Source organism: Stomoxys calcitrans, chromosome 3 (genome assembly GCF_963082655.1).
Source record: "Stomoxys calcitrans chromosome 3, idStoCalc2.1, whole genome shotgun sequence".
Taxonomy (NCBI): domain Eukaryota; kingdom Metazoa; phylum Arthropoda; class Insecta; order Diptera; family Muscidae; genus Stomoxys; species Stomoxys calcitrans.
Window position 1 is genome coordinate 159,367,457 of NC_081554.1, and position 12,403 is coordinate 159,379,859.

Here is a 12,403-nt window from a genome sequence, read left to right on the forward strand (position 1 = left end):
ATCGGTTCATAACCTGATATAGCTGCCATATAAACCGATCTTGGGTCTTGACTTCTTGAGCCTCTAGAGTGCGCAATTCTTATCCGATTGGAATGAATTTTTGGCACCAAGTATTTCGTTATGATATCCAACAACTGTGCCAAGTATGGTTGAAATCGGTCCATAACCTGATATAGCTGTCATATAAACAGATCTGGGGATTTGACTTCTTGAGCTTCTAGAGGGCGCAATTCCTATCCGATTTGGCTGAAATTTTGCATGACGTATTTTATTTTTACTTTCAACAACTGTGTCAAATAAGGTTCAAATCGGTTCATAACCTGATATAGCTGCCATATAAACCGATCTGGGATCTTGACTTCTTGACCCCTAGAGGTCGCAATTATTATCCGATATGCCTGAAATTTTGTACGACGGATCCTCTCATGACATTAAACATACGTGTTTATAATGGTCTGAATCGTTCTATAGCCCGATACAGATCCCATATAAATCGTTCTCTCTATTTTACTTCGTGAGCCCTAATGGACGCAATTCTTATACGAATTGGCTGAAATTCTACACAGGTCTCCAACATATAATTTAATTGTGGTCCGAACCGGACCATATCTTGATATCGTTTTAATAACAGAGCAACTCTTTTCTTATATCCTTTTTTGCCTAAGAAGAGATGCCGGGAAAAGAACTCGACAAATACGATCCATGGTGGAGGGTATATAAGATTCGGCCCGGCCGAACTTAGCACGCTTTTACTTGTTTTAACAACACTCTCTAAAACAAACAGCTATGCAACCTTAACTCGCACACACACACTCAAGCACAGAGCTGCATTTGCATGGGTATGCCGCCACTACAACCAACATTCAAGCATCCATCCATACATGGACAGATAAGCAAACTTTTGTTTAGTTTTAAATTTAGTGTTGATGGCCTTTTTTATTTCCACTTGAATGCCAGCACGCCATGAATCCATCATCAGCTTTTGGCATCAATGGCATCATGAGTTGCGTACTCAAGTGTCCTTCGCTGACGAAAAAAATGGCGTTTAACTTTAAACTGAAAAAAAACAGAATTTTTGGGGGTTTATACCAAAATACTGCAGGAGGCTCTTAATATTTAAAAAAACGGCAACATTGTTGGGTTGAGAGAGAGAGCCGAGTTTGATGAACCGTGCCAACCATAAGCTAGGATGTGTATAGGGATGGTTTAAAAAGTCAAAACAAGATCCTATAAAGGTTTTGTAACATAGCAATTTGAGTAAGTGGTTCACTAAAGTTATGCTGCTCTGCTACTGGATGGTATTTAACCCCAGTTATGCTGCTCCTACTTCCAAATGAAGACATTCAGGTTGATTTGTAACACTTGGTTGGATTTGTGGGGCCAGCTGAAGTACAAATTGGTCCCTCCACGACAAACATTGAGCATTGATAGCTCAATGCCAGACTTAGAGGAACTCCAGATAGACCAACTGAAATCGCTTTGCTAAGACCGTTGATTCAAAAGAGCTATGTTGAGTAGTTATTTGTAGAACTGTCCTCTGACTTACCCGTCTAAGAGATTGTAGCCTTTTTGGCTGCCACAGGGACTTGAGAAGACTTAAGCAGGCTACAAGAAGGCTGGATAATAGACCGAATAAAACAAAGCTGCATGCGGACTGGAATGTGAACAGGGAATCCCAAAACAACTACAAGAGAGACTTAAACAAGTAAAAATGCGTTAAGTTCGGCCGGGCCGAACTTTGGATACCCACCACCTCGGATATATATGTAAACCATCTTTCGTCAAAATCCGGTGCAAAACTCATACCTATATATATATATATATATAGCTATATCAATATATGCTCCGATTTGGACCAAATACTAATAAGTAAAAGTCATTGTTCAATTGTATATAACAAAATATCGGTCTTTTTAGTAGCTATATCTAAAAATAAACCGATTTGAACTATTGGGTTGCCCAAAATATAATTGCGGATTTTTTAAAAGAAAGTAACTTTAATCAAATATACTTTTTTACAATTTTTTTCTAAAGCAAGCTAAAGGTAACAGCTGATAACTGACAGAAAAAAGAATACAATTACAGAGTCACAAGCTGTGAAAAAATTTGTCAACGCCGACTATATGAAAAATCCGCAATTACTTTTTGGGCAACCCAATATATACGACACGGATGTCGAAAAGCATAACATAAGTCAGTGTGTCAAGTTTCAGTGCAATCGGATTAAAAAAGCGCCTTTTATGGGGCCAAGACTTTAAATCGAGATATCGGTCTATATGGCAGCTATATGCAAATCTTGATCGATCTAGACCAAATTGCAGAAATATGTGGAGGGGCTTAACTTAACTCATTGTCCCAAATTTCGGCAACATCGGACAATAAATGATCGGACTATATGGCAGCTATATCCAAATCTGGACCGATCTGAGCCAAACTGACGGACGATGTTGAAGGAGATAACACAACTCACTGTCCCAAATTTCCGCAAAATTGGATAATAAATATGGCTTTTATGGGCCTAAGACCCTAAATTGGAGAATCGGTCTATATGGCAGCTATACTCAAATCTAAACCGATCGAACAACGTACTGTCCCAAATTTCAGCAAAATCGGATAATAAATGTAGCTTTTATGGGCCTATGACCCTAAATCGGAGGATCGGTATATATGGCAGCTATATTCAAATCTGGACCGATCTGAGCCAAAGTGACGGAGGATGTCAAGAGGCCTAAGACAACATACTGTCCCAAATTTCAGCAAAATCGGATAATAAATTTAGCTTTTATGGCCTATGACCCTAAATCGGAGGATCGGTCTATATGGAAGCTATATCCAAATCTGGACCGATCTGAGCCAAATTGGCGGAGGATGTCGAGAGGCCTAAGACAACATACTGTCCCTAATTTCAGCAAAATCGGATAATAAATGTGGCTTTTATGGGCCTAAGACCCCAAATTGGAGGATCGGTCTATATGGCAGCTATACTCAAATCTGAAGCGATGTGAGCCATATTGACGGAGAATGTCGAGGGGCTTAAGACAACGTACTGTACCAAATTTCAACAAAATCGGGTAATAAATGTAGCTTTTATGGGCCTAAGACCCCAAATTGGAGGATCGGTCTATATGGCAGCTATACTCAAATCTGAACCGATCTAAGCCATATTGACGGAGAATGCCGAGAGGCCTAATACAACGTACCATCCCAAATTTCAGCAAAATCGGATTATAAATGTAGCTTTTATGGGCCTTTGACCCTAAATCGAAGGATCGGTCTATATGGCAGCTATATCCAAATCTGAATCGATCTAAGCCAAATTGGCGGAGGATGTCGAGAGGCCTAAGACAACATACTGTCCCTAATTTCAGCAAAATCGGATAATAAATGTGGCTTTTATGGGCCTAAGACCCCAAATTGGAGGATCGGTCTATATGGCAGCTATACTCAAATCTGAACCGATCTAAGCCATATTGACGGAGAATGTCGAGGGGCTTAAGACAACGTACTGTCCCAAATTTCAACAAAATCGGATAATAAATGTAGCTTTTATAGGCCTATGACCCTAAATCGGAGGATCGGTCTATATGGCAGCTATATCCAAATCTGAAGCGATGTGAGCCATATTGACGGAGGATGTCGAGAGGCCTAACACAACTCACTGTCCCAAATTTCAGAAAAATCGGATAATAAATGTGGCTTTTATGGGCCTATGACCCTAAATCGGAGGATCGGTCTATATGGCAGCTATATCCAAATCTGAACCGATCTAAGCCAAATTGACGGGGGATGTTGAGAGGCCTAAGACAACGTACTGTCCCAAATTTCAGCAAAATCGGATAATAAATGTAGCTTTTATGGGCCTATGACCCTAAATCGGAGGATCGGTATATATGGCAGCTATATTCAAATCTGGACCGATCTGAGCCAAAGTGACGAAGGATGTCAAGAGGCCTAAGACAACATACTGTCCCAAATTTCAGCAAAATCCGATAATAAATTTGGCTTTTATGGCCTATGACCCTAAATCGAAGGATCGGTCTATATGGCAGCTATATCCAAATCTGAACCGATCTAAGCCAAATTGACGGGGGATGTCGAGAGGCCTAAGACAACGTACTGTCCCAAATTTCAGCAAAATCGGATAATAAATGTAGCTATTATGGGCCTATGACCCTAAATCGGAGGATCGGTCTATATGGGAGGTATACCCAAATCTGAACCGATCTGAGCCAAATTGACGAAGGATGTTGAAGGGGATAACACAACTCACTGTCCCAAATTTCAGCAAAATCGGATAATAAGTGTGGCTTTTATGGGCCTAAGACCCTAAATTGGAGGATCGGTCTATATGGCAGCTATACTCAAATCTGAACCGATCTGAGGATGGATGTCGAAAAGCCTAACACATCTCACTGGCGGGGTGCTCTCCGAAAAACCTTGGGAGCATTCTAAGAGGTGAAAGAAGCTGGACGGAGTCTAGCTATGAAACGCTCGAGCTACATACTCCTCTTGCTCCTCAATCACGGACAGTAAGTCGGCACAGTGGAAGTCTATGTGTAAAATTTCAGCCAAATCGAATAAGAATTTTGCTTTTGAGGGGCTCAAGAAATAAAATAGGGTGATCGGTTCATATGGCAGCTGTAGCAGGCTAAAGCCCGATTCAGACCATATTTGACACGTATATTGGAGGTCGTAGGAGAAGCCGTTGTACAAAATTTCAGCCAAATCGGATAATAATTACGCCCTGAGGCTCAAGAAGTCAAGATCCCAGATTGGTTTATGAGGCAGCTATATCAGGTTATGGACCGATTTAAAAAATATTTGACACAGTTATTGGAAGTCGTAATAAAACACCTCATGCAAAATTTCAGCCAACTCGGATGAGAATTGTGCCCTCTAGTGGCTCAAGAAGTCAAGACCCGAGATCGGTTTATGTGGCAACTATATCAGGTTATGAACCGATTTCAACCATACTCAGCACAGTTGTTGGAAGTCATAATAAAACGCCTCACGAATTCAAGAATTCAAGACCCGAGATCGGTATATATGGCAGCTATACCAAAACATGGACCCCAAAACATACCCCATTTACAATCCCAACCGACCTACACAAATAAGATGTATTTTTGCAAAATTGCATGCGGCTGGCTTTACTCCTTCGAAAGTTAGCATGCTTTCGACAGACAGATGGATGAACGGACGGACGGACATGTCTAAATCGACTTAAAATGTCACGACGAACAAGAATATATATACTTTATGGAGTATTAGTCGAATATTTCGAGGAGTTACAAACAGAATGACGAAATTAGTAAAACCCCCCCCCCTGTGGTGGAGGGTATAACAAGTAAAGAGGTATAAAGTTCAGTCGGGCCACCACCACAGATATGGCTATGACACCACGGATATACGTATATATTAACCACCTTCCGACATAATACGGTAAAAAATTCGTTTAAGCAATTTAATCGAAATTTGGACCAAATTTGTCACGGAATTCGGGGGGTCTAATACAATTCACTGTTCGAGACAATAAAGCAGAATATTGGTCTATATCATATGAAACCTAGATTTAAATATAGTTCGATTTCCAGGATATTCGGAAAGTATTTTTAAGGGTCTATTACAACTCATTGTTCCCAATTGAAGCGAAATCGGGAGATGGATATGTGTATAGGGGAGCTACAACCAAAAATAGACCGATCTTATACATATAAGGTAAAATGCAAATTTTGCCCATGAACATTCCACTAAGGAACAGGGGCTAACTTCTCACATATCAATGAGAGCAGTCCGAATCAAGTTTAAGCTCAATGATAAGAGGCCTCCTTTTTATTGCCGACTCCGAACGGCGTGCCGCAGTGCGATACCTCATTGGAGAGAAGTTTTACATGGCATAGTACCTCACAAATGTTGCCAGTATGAGGAGGGGAAAACCACCGCTGACATTTTTTTGATGGTCTCGCCAGTATTCGAACCCAGGCGTTCATCTTCATAGGCGGACATGCTAACCTCTGCGCTACGATGGCCTCCATCCATATAAGATACATGTGTATATAGAGGCCTTACATAGCTCACTGTGCAAAATTTTAGTGAAATTAGGTCCGAAACCTTAAATTGGGAGATCGGTATATATGACAGCTAAATCTAAATCTACACCGATCTAGGCGGTATTGAAAAGGGATGGCGAGGAGCCTAACACAAATCACTCAACCAAATTTCAGCAAAATCTGACAAAAAAAATGCTCATTTTATGGGCCCAGGTACTTAAATCGTGAAATCGGTGTATATGGCAGCTTTTGGACATAGTTGGACTATCCTAGACCATATTGAACAGGAATGTCGCGGGGCCTAACACAACTCACTGTACAAACTTCAAATTGTATAATATAAGTGTTTTTTAATGGGCCTAAGACCTTAAATCGGCAAAACGGTCTATATGGAGACTATATCGGCGGTCCCAATGCAATAAAGCCCCAAACGTTAAATGTAATAAAGATCCAATAATTGGGCTTAGATAAATGTTTATACATGATTGAGAAGGGCCTTGGGTCAATTTAGATTTAAGATTAGAATATCATTGTTAGACTTAATATAACTTGGAAAATAAAGAATGTAATGTAAGCTTTCAATAGAAGGACAATAATCACGAACTTCTAAACGGACAGCATTAATTGAAGTCTTTTCCAAGATAATTTTGTTGGATAAAAACTAATTCTCGTGCCTAGGAGGTCTGCTAAAAACCATACTTACTTTGTAAAATATTGCTAAAGCTATGACTGAATAAAAATTATGAATAAAAATTCTTTAAATATTTGCAGAACTAGAGATTATATTCTGCATCTAGAGCCCTATCTCAACAAATGGAATGTGCTATTACTCATCTGGTTTCATTGAAATCGACTTCTTTCCAGGTTTCCTATCGTCACCTTGATTATACTGCGATGATATGAGCTGCTCTCATCCTCAATCCATTCTCCCATCGCCTTAAGTCTCATAGCCGCAGTGTCTGCCTCACACTTAATCTGCAAGTCTATGGGTCGGATATCTAGAATAGTCTCCAGTGCCCTAGTGGGCGTGGTCCTCATCACTCCCCCTATGCCAAAACAACATGTTCTCTGAACCTGTTGTATGATCCTTATGATGCACTTTTCCCCATAGCAGTCCACCAAACTACTGAAGTGTAAGTAAGTATTGGCCTAATCACGCTCCTGTAGAGTCAGTGGACTTTCCCCGGATACCGAAATGGTTTTGAGACCTCTGGGTCTAGCACAGTCATATGCCATATGCAAAACCCTTTCGGCCATTCGCCATAGCTCGTTTGGATCCTTACGCCTTAAAAGTATGATAACATCGTCGGCGTAGCAGACGGGCTCAAATCCCTCCTCATTCAGCATCCGTAATAGGTCATCTATGGTGGTCACTCATAGGAGTGGCGATAAAATGCCCTCCTTTGGCATGCCTTGTGTCACTTTCTCCCTTATATTTATGCCATGGAAAACACAATTTATCCACCTGTCCCTTAGCATATAATTTATCCAGTCTCTAAGGACCAGGTCCACCTGGTACAGGTCTAAGGATTGGATCAGTTGGTCCGCACATTGTTAAAAGCCCCCTCGATGTCAATGCATACCGCCAGGGTGTACGTTTTTGCATCGAAGGATTCTTCGATTTATGCACAATCTCGTGCCGGGCAGTCTCCACCGACCTTCCCTTGACATAGACATGCTCTTTGTATATGAGCAGTTGGTGGATGCCTACTCTTTATCATGGTTTCCACAATACGTTCCATGTTTTTGAGCAGATAGGAGGTATGGCTTGAGAGCTGTCCGCCCACCAAACATTGTTCCAACAAACAAACATTAAAAACTGCGATCAATATGGTTCAAATTGATGATTTAACTGCCATATAAACCGGTCTGGGATCTTGACTTCTAAATCCTCTAGAAGCGCAATTCTTATCCGATTTGGCTGACAATTTTTACAGCGCCCTTCAACATTCGTGTCTAATATGTCTATCTTAATCGATCTATAGCCTGATACAGCTCCCATATAAACCGATCTCCCAAATATGCATCTTGAGCCCCTACAAGGCGCAATTCTTATCCGAATGGACTGAAATATTTCCCAATGACTTCTACTATGGTGCTCAACATTCAATTAACTTATGGTTCGAATGCCTAAAAAGAGATACCTCGCAAAGAACCCGACATGTTAGAGGGTATATATGATTCGACCCGACCGAACTTAGTCTGTTCTTACTTGGTTCAAGATTTTTATACCCTCCACCATAGGATGGGGGGTATACTAATTTCGTCATTCAGTTTGTAACTACTCGAAATATTTGTTTAAGATCCCATAAAGTATATATATTCTTGATCGTAGTGACATTTTTTGTCGGTCTAGCCATGTCCGTCCGTCTGTTACCGTCCGTCTGTCTCTTGAAAGTACACCAACTTTCGAAGGATTAAAGCTAGCCGCTTGAAATTTTGCACAATTACTTATTATTAATGTAGGTCGGTTGGGATTGTAAATGGGCCATATCGGTCCCTGTTTTGATATAGCTGCCATATAAACCGATATTGGGTTTTGAGTTTTTCAGCCTCAAGAGGGCGCAATTCTTTTCCGATTGGAATGAAATTTAGCACGACGGATTTTGTTATGATATTCAACAACTCGGCCACGTATAGTTTAAATCGGTTCATAACCTGACATAGCTGCCATATAAACCGATACTGGCTCTTAAATTCTTCAGCCTCTAGAGGGCGCAATCCAACTTTCGAAGGATTAAAGCTAGCCGCTTGAAACTTTGCACAAATACTTATTATTAATGTAGGACGGATGGGATTGTAAATGGGCCCTATCGGTCTATGTTTTGATATAGCTGCCATATAAACCGATATTGGGTTTTGAGTTTTTCAGCCTCAAGAGGGCGCAATTCTTTTCCGATTGGAATGAAATTTAGCACGACGGATTTTGTTATGATATTCAACAACTCGGCCACGTATAGTTTAAATCGGTTCATAACCTGACATAGCTGCCATATAAACCGATACTGGCTCTTAAATTCTTCAGCCTCTAGAGGGCGCAATCCAACTTTCGAAGGATTAAAGCTAGCCGCTTGAAACTTTGCACAAATACTTATTATTAATGTAGGACGGATGGGATTGTAAATGGGCCCTATCGGTCTATGTTTTGATATAGCTGCCATATAAACCGATCTTGGGTTTTGAGTTTTTCAGCCTCAAGAGGGCGCAATTCTTTTCCGATTGGAATGAAATTTAGCACGACGGATTTTGTTATGATATTCAACAACTCGGCCACGTATAGTTTAAATCGGTTCATAACCTGACATAGCTGCCATATAAACCGATACTGGCTCTTAAATTCTTCAGCCTCTAGAGGGCGCAATCCAACTTTCGAAGGATTAAAGCTAGCCGCTTGAAACTTTGCACAAATACTTATTATTAATGTAGGACGGATGGGATTGTAAATGGGCCCTATCGGTCTATGTTTTGATATAGCTGCCATATAAATCGATCTTCGGTTTTAAGTTTTTCAGCATCCAGAGGGCGCAATTCTTATCCGATTGGAATGAAATTTAGCACGACGTGTTTTATTATGATATTCAACAACTGTGCCAAGTATGGTTTAAATCGGTTCATAACCTGATACAGCTGCCATATAAACCGATATTGGCTCTTGACTTGTTCAGCCTCTAGAGGGCGCAATTCTCATCCGATTGGAATGAAATTTTGCACGACGTGTTTTAATATGATATTCAACAAGTATGCTGAGTTAGGTTCAAATCGGTCAATAACCTGATACAGCTACCATATAAACCGATCTTGAATCTTGACTTCTTGACCCACTAGAGGGCGCCATTCTTATCCGATTAGAATGAAATTTTCCACGAAATATTTTGTTATGATATCCAACAACTGTACCATGTATGGTTCAAATCGGCCCATAACCTGATATAGCTGTCATATAAACCGATCTGGTGGCTTGACTTCTTGAGCCTCTAGAAGGCGCAATTCTTATCCGATTTGAATGAATTTTTGCACGTAGTATTTTGTTACAGTACCCAACAACTGCGCCAAGTATGGTTCAAATCGGTTAATAACTTGATATAGCTGTCATATAAACAGATCTGGGGACTATCCGATCCTATCTATCCTATCCGATTTGGCTGAAATTTTGTACGGCGTACTTTATTCTTACTTTCAACAACTGTGTCAAATAAGGTTCAAATCGGCTCATAACCTGATATAGCTCCCATATAAACCGATCTGGGATTTTGACTTCTTGAGCCTGTAGAGGTCGCAATTATTATCCGATTTGCCTGAAATTTTGTACGACGGATTCTCTCATGACCATCAACATACGTGTTTATTATGGTCTGAATCGGTCTATAGCCCGATACAGCTCCCATATAAATCGATCTCTCTATTTTACTTCTTGAGCCCCCAAAGGGCGCAATTCTTATTCGAATTGGCTGACATTTTACACCGGACTATACCTTGATATCGCTCTAATAGCAGAGCAAATCTTTTCTTATATCCTTTTCTGCCTAAGAAGAGGTGCCGGGAAAAGAACTCGATAAATGCGATCCATGGTGGAGGGTATATAAGATTCGGCCCGGCCGAACTTAGCACGCTTTTGCTTGTTTTGCCTAAGAAGAGATTCCAGGAAAAGAACTCGACAAATGCTATCCATGGTGGAGGGTATATAAGATTCGGCCCGGCCGAACTTAGCACGTTTTTATTTGTTTCGAAAAAAATGGTCCTCTTTTCCAAAGGAGCATTTATCAAGGATTTTTAGCAAAATTTTAAGTGGAAAACAAAAACAAACAGTCCGGATAAACTTATTGCCATTTTTAGCCCTTCTCTGTACTACTTTCATACAAATAACATTTTACACCATATCTAACTATGTTTTCTTCGTTTTTTTTCAGGTAAACTTAGTTTTTAACTGTCACTGTAATGGTAAGATATACTAAAGCTCACATTTTGTTCCTCAATGACAAAATTTATTTTCAACTGATTTGGATTTTTTAAAAAGTCCCCTTCCGGGACAAACTAATCATTATTACTTCAACGTATACTTTATAAAGCCTTAAACAATTTTAATAACACACAGTTTATATAAAAACTTTGTATAGTTTCATTATTGTAAAGCATCCTCAAAGAACCCACCTCAATCAAAAACCCTCTAACATAATGCAACAAATAAATAAGCCAACCTAGTTGTGTTTTCTCGTTTCCCTTTGGTTCTTTGCCAAGTTCAATGAACGCCAATAATTTATGCAATACCTTCAAACTTCTTTTGCAAAGGATTCCAACTTTTCGTTGTTGTTTCCACCCTTTGAAAACTTTGAAAATCAACCAAAAAATGTGCTCTTTACAAACGAAACGTTTTAATTATCCTTCCCAAATAAGGAAGGGAGCAAAAATATTGTAACATAATATCCAATGAACCCTAAAAATATCCTTGTGTATCCACCAGAGCTTTTAATTATAAGCCAAAGCAACAGCAACAATAGGGACATACAACAAAAACGAAACTTCCTTGCAACAGTGATGGTGATGATGGGGAATTGAAAATAGAGTAGTGAACAAAGGTAACTGCAGAGGAGGGAAAGAAGAGGAGTTTTTATAAAAAAAAAAAAAATCAAACAAAATTTCGAACAATGACAAAAATGTTATGTCAAAGGACCTTTATTGAATCTACCTAAGGGTCTTTGAACCTTGCTTTAACTTTATTGGGTAGATAAAGAAAAAGTAGAAAAAAGGAAGGAATTTGAAATTAATAGAAAAGAAACTCTATAATTCGAAAATTTAAATTAAAAGTTAAAAAACAGAACAAAATGCACAAATGATAGTATATCTCTTATAACGGAGTGTGGTCTGATGCAATATTTGCCCTATCACAAGAAACCTCCTTTTGAATTGCAGAAGCAGAATTGCATTAGGCTTAGTACAAAGCGAAGCATCTTAAATAGAAGAAATATTATAAAAGAAAAATCCGAGTATAGGATGTTCAAGGACGTTGAGCAAAAGAAATGACTATATAATAACTGATGTGTGTGTGTGTTCTGCACTGGCAATCAGTAGGAGTTTCACTTTGGGTTCTCATTTCATTGAAAACTTACCTGATTTAATGGAAGTGAACACTCGCAGGTTAAACTTTGGTGAGTTGTACAATGCCTACCGATGTCCGAAACGAATATGGTCCAAATCGGACTATATTTCGATATAGCTGCCATATACACAGATTTGCCGATTTTCAGTCTTAAGCCCATTATTGCCGCATTTATTATCCGATTTCATCGAAATTTGGAACGGTGAGTTGTTCTATGCCTACTGCCATAAAGACCGATTTGCCTACTGATGTCCGAACC

General features: G+C 39.6%; 1 protein-coding gene across 1 annotated transcript in view; it reads left to right on the forward strand.

Moving 5' to 3' along the window:
- The window catches only part of LOC106085304 (epithelial discoidin domain-containing receptor 1), a 903,344-nt gene that overhangs the window by 691,504 nt on the left and 199,437 nt on the right, over window positions 1–12,403 (forward strand). The gene's annotated exons all lie outside the window — the stretch shown is intronic.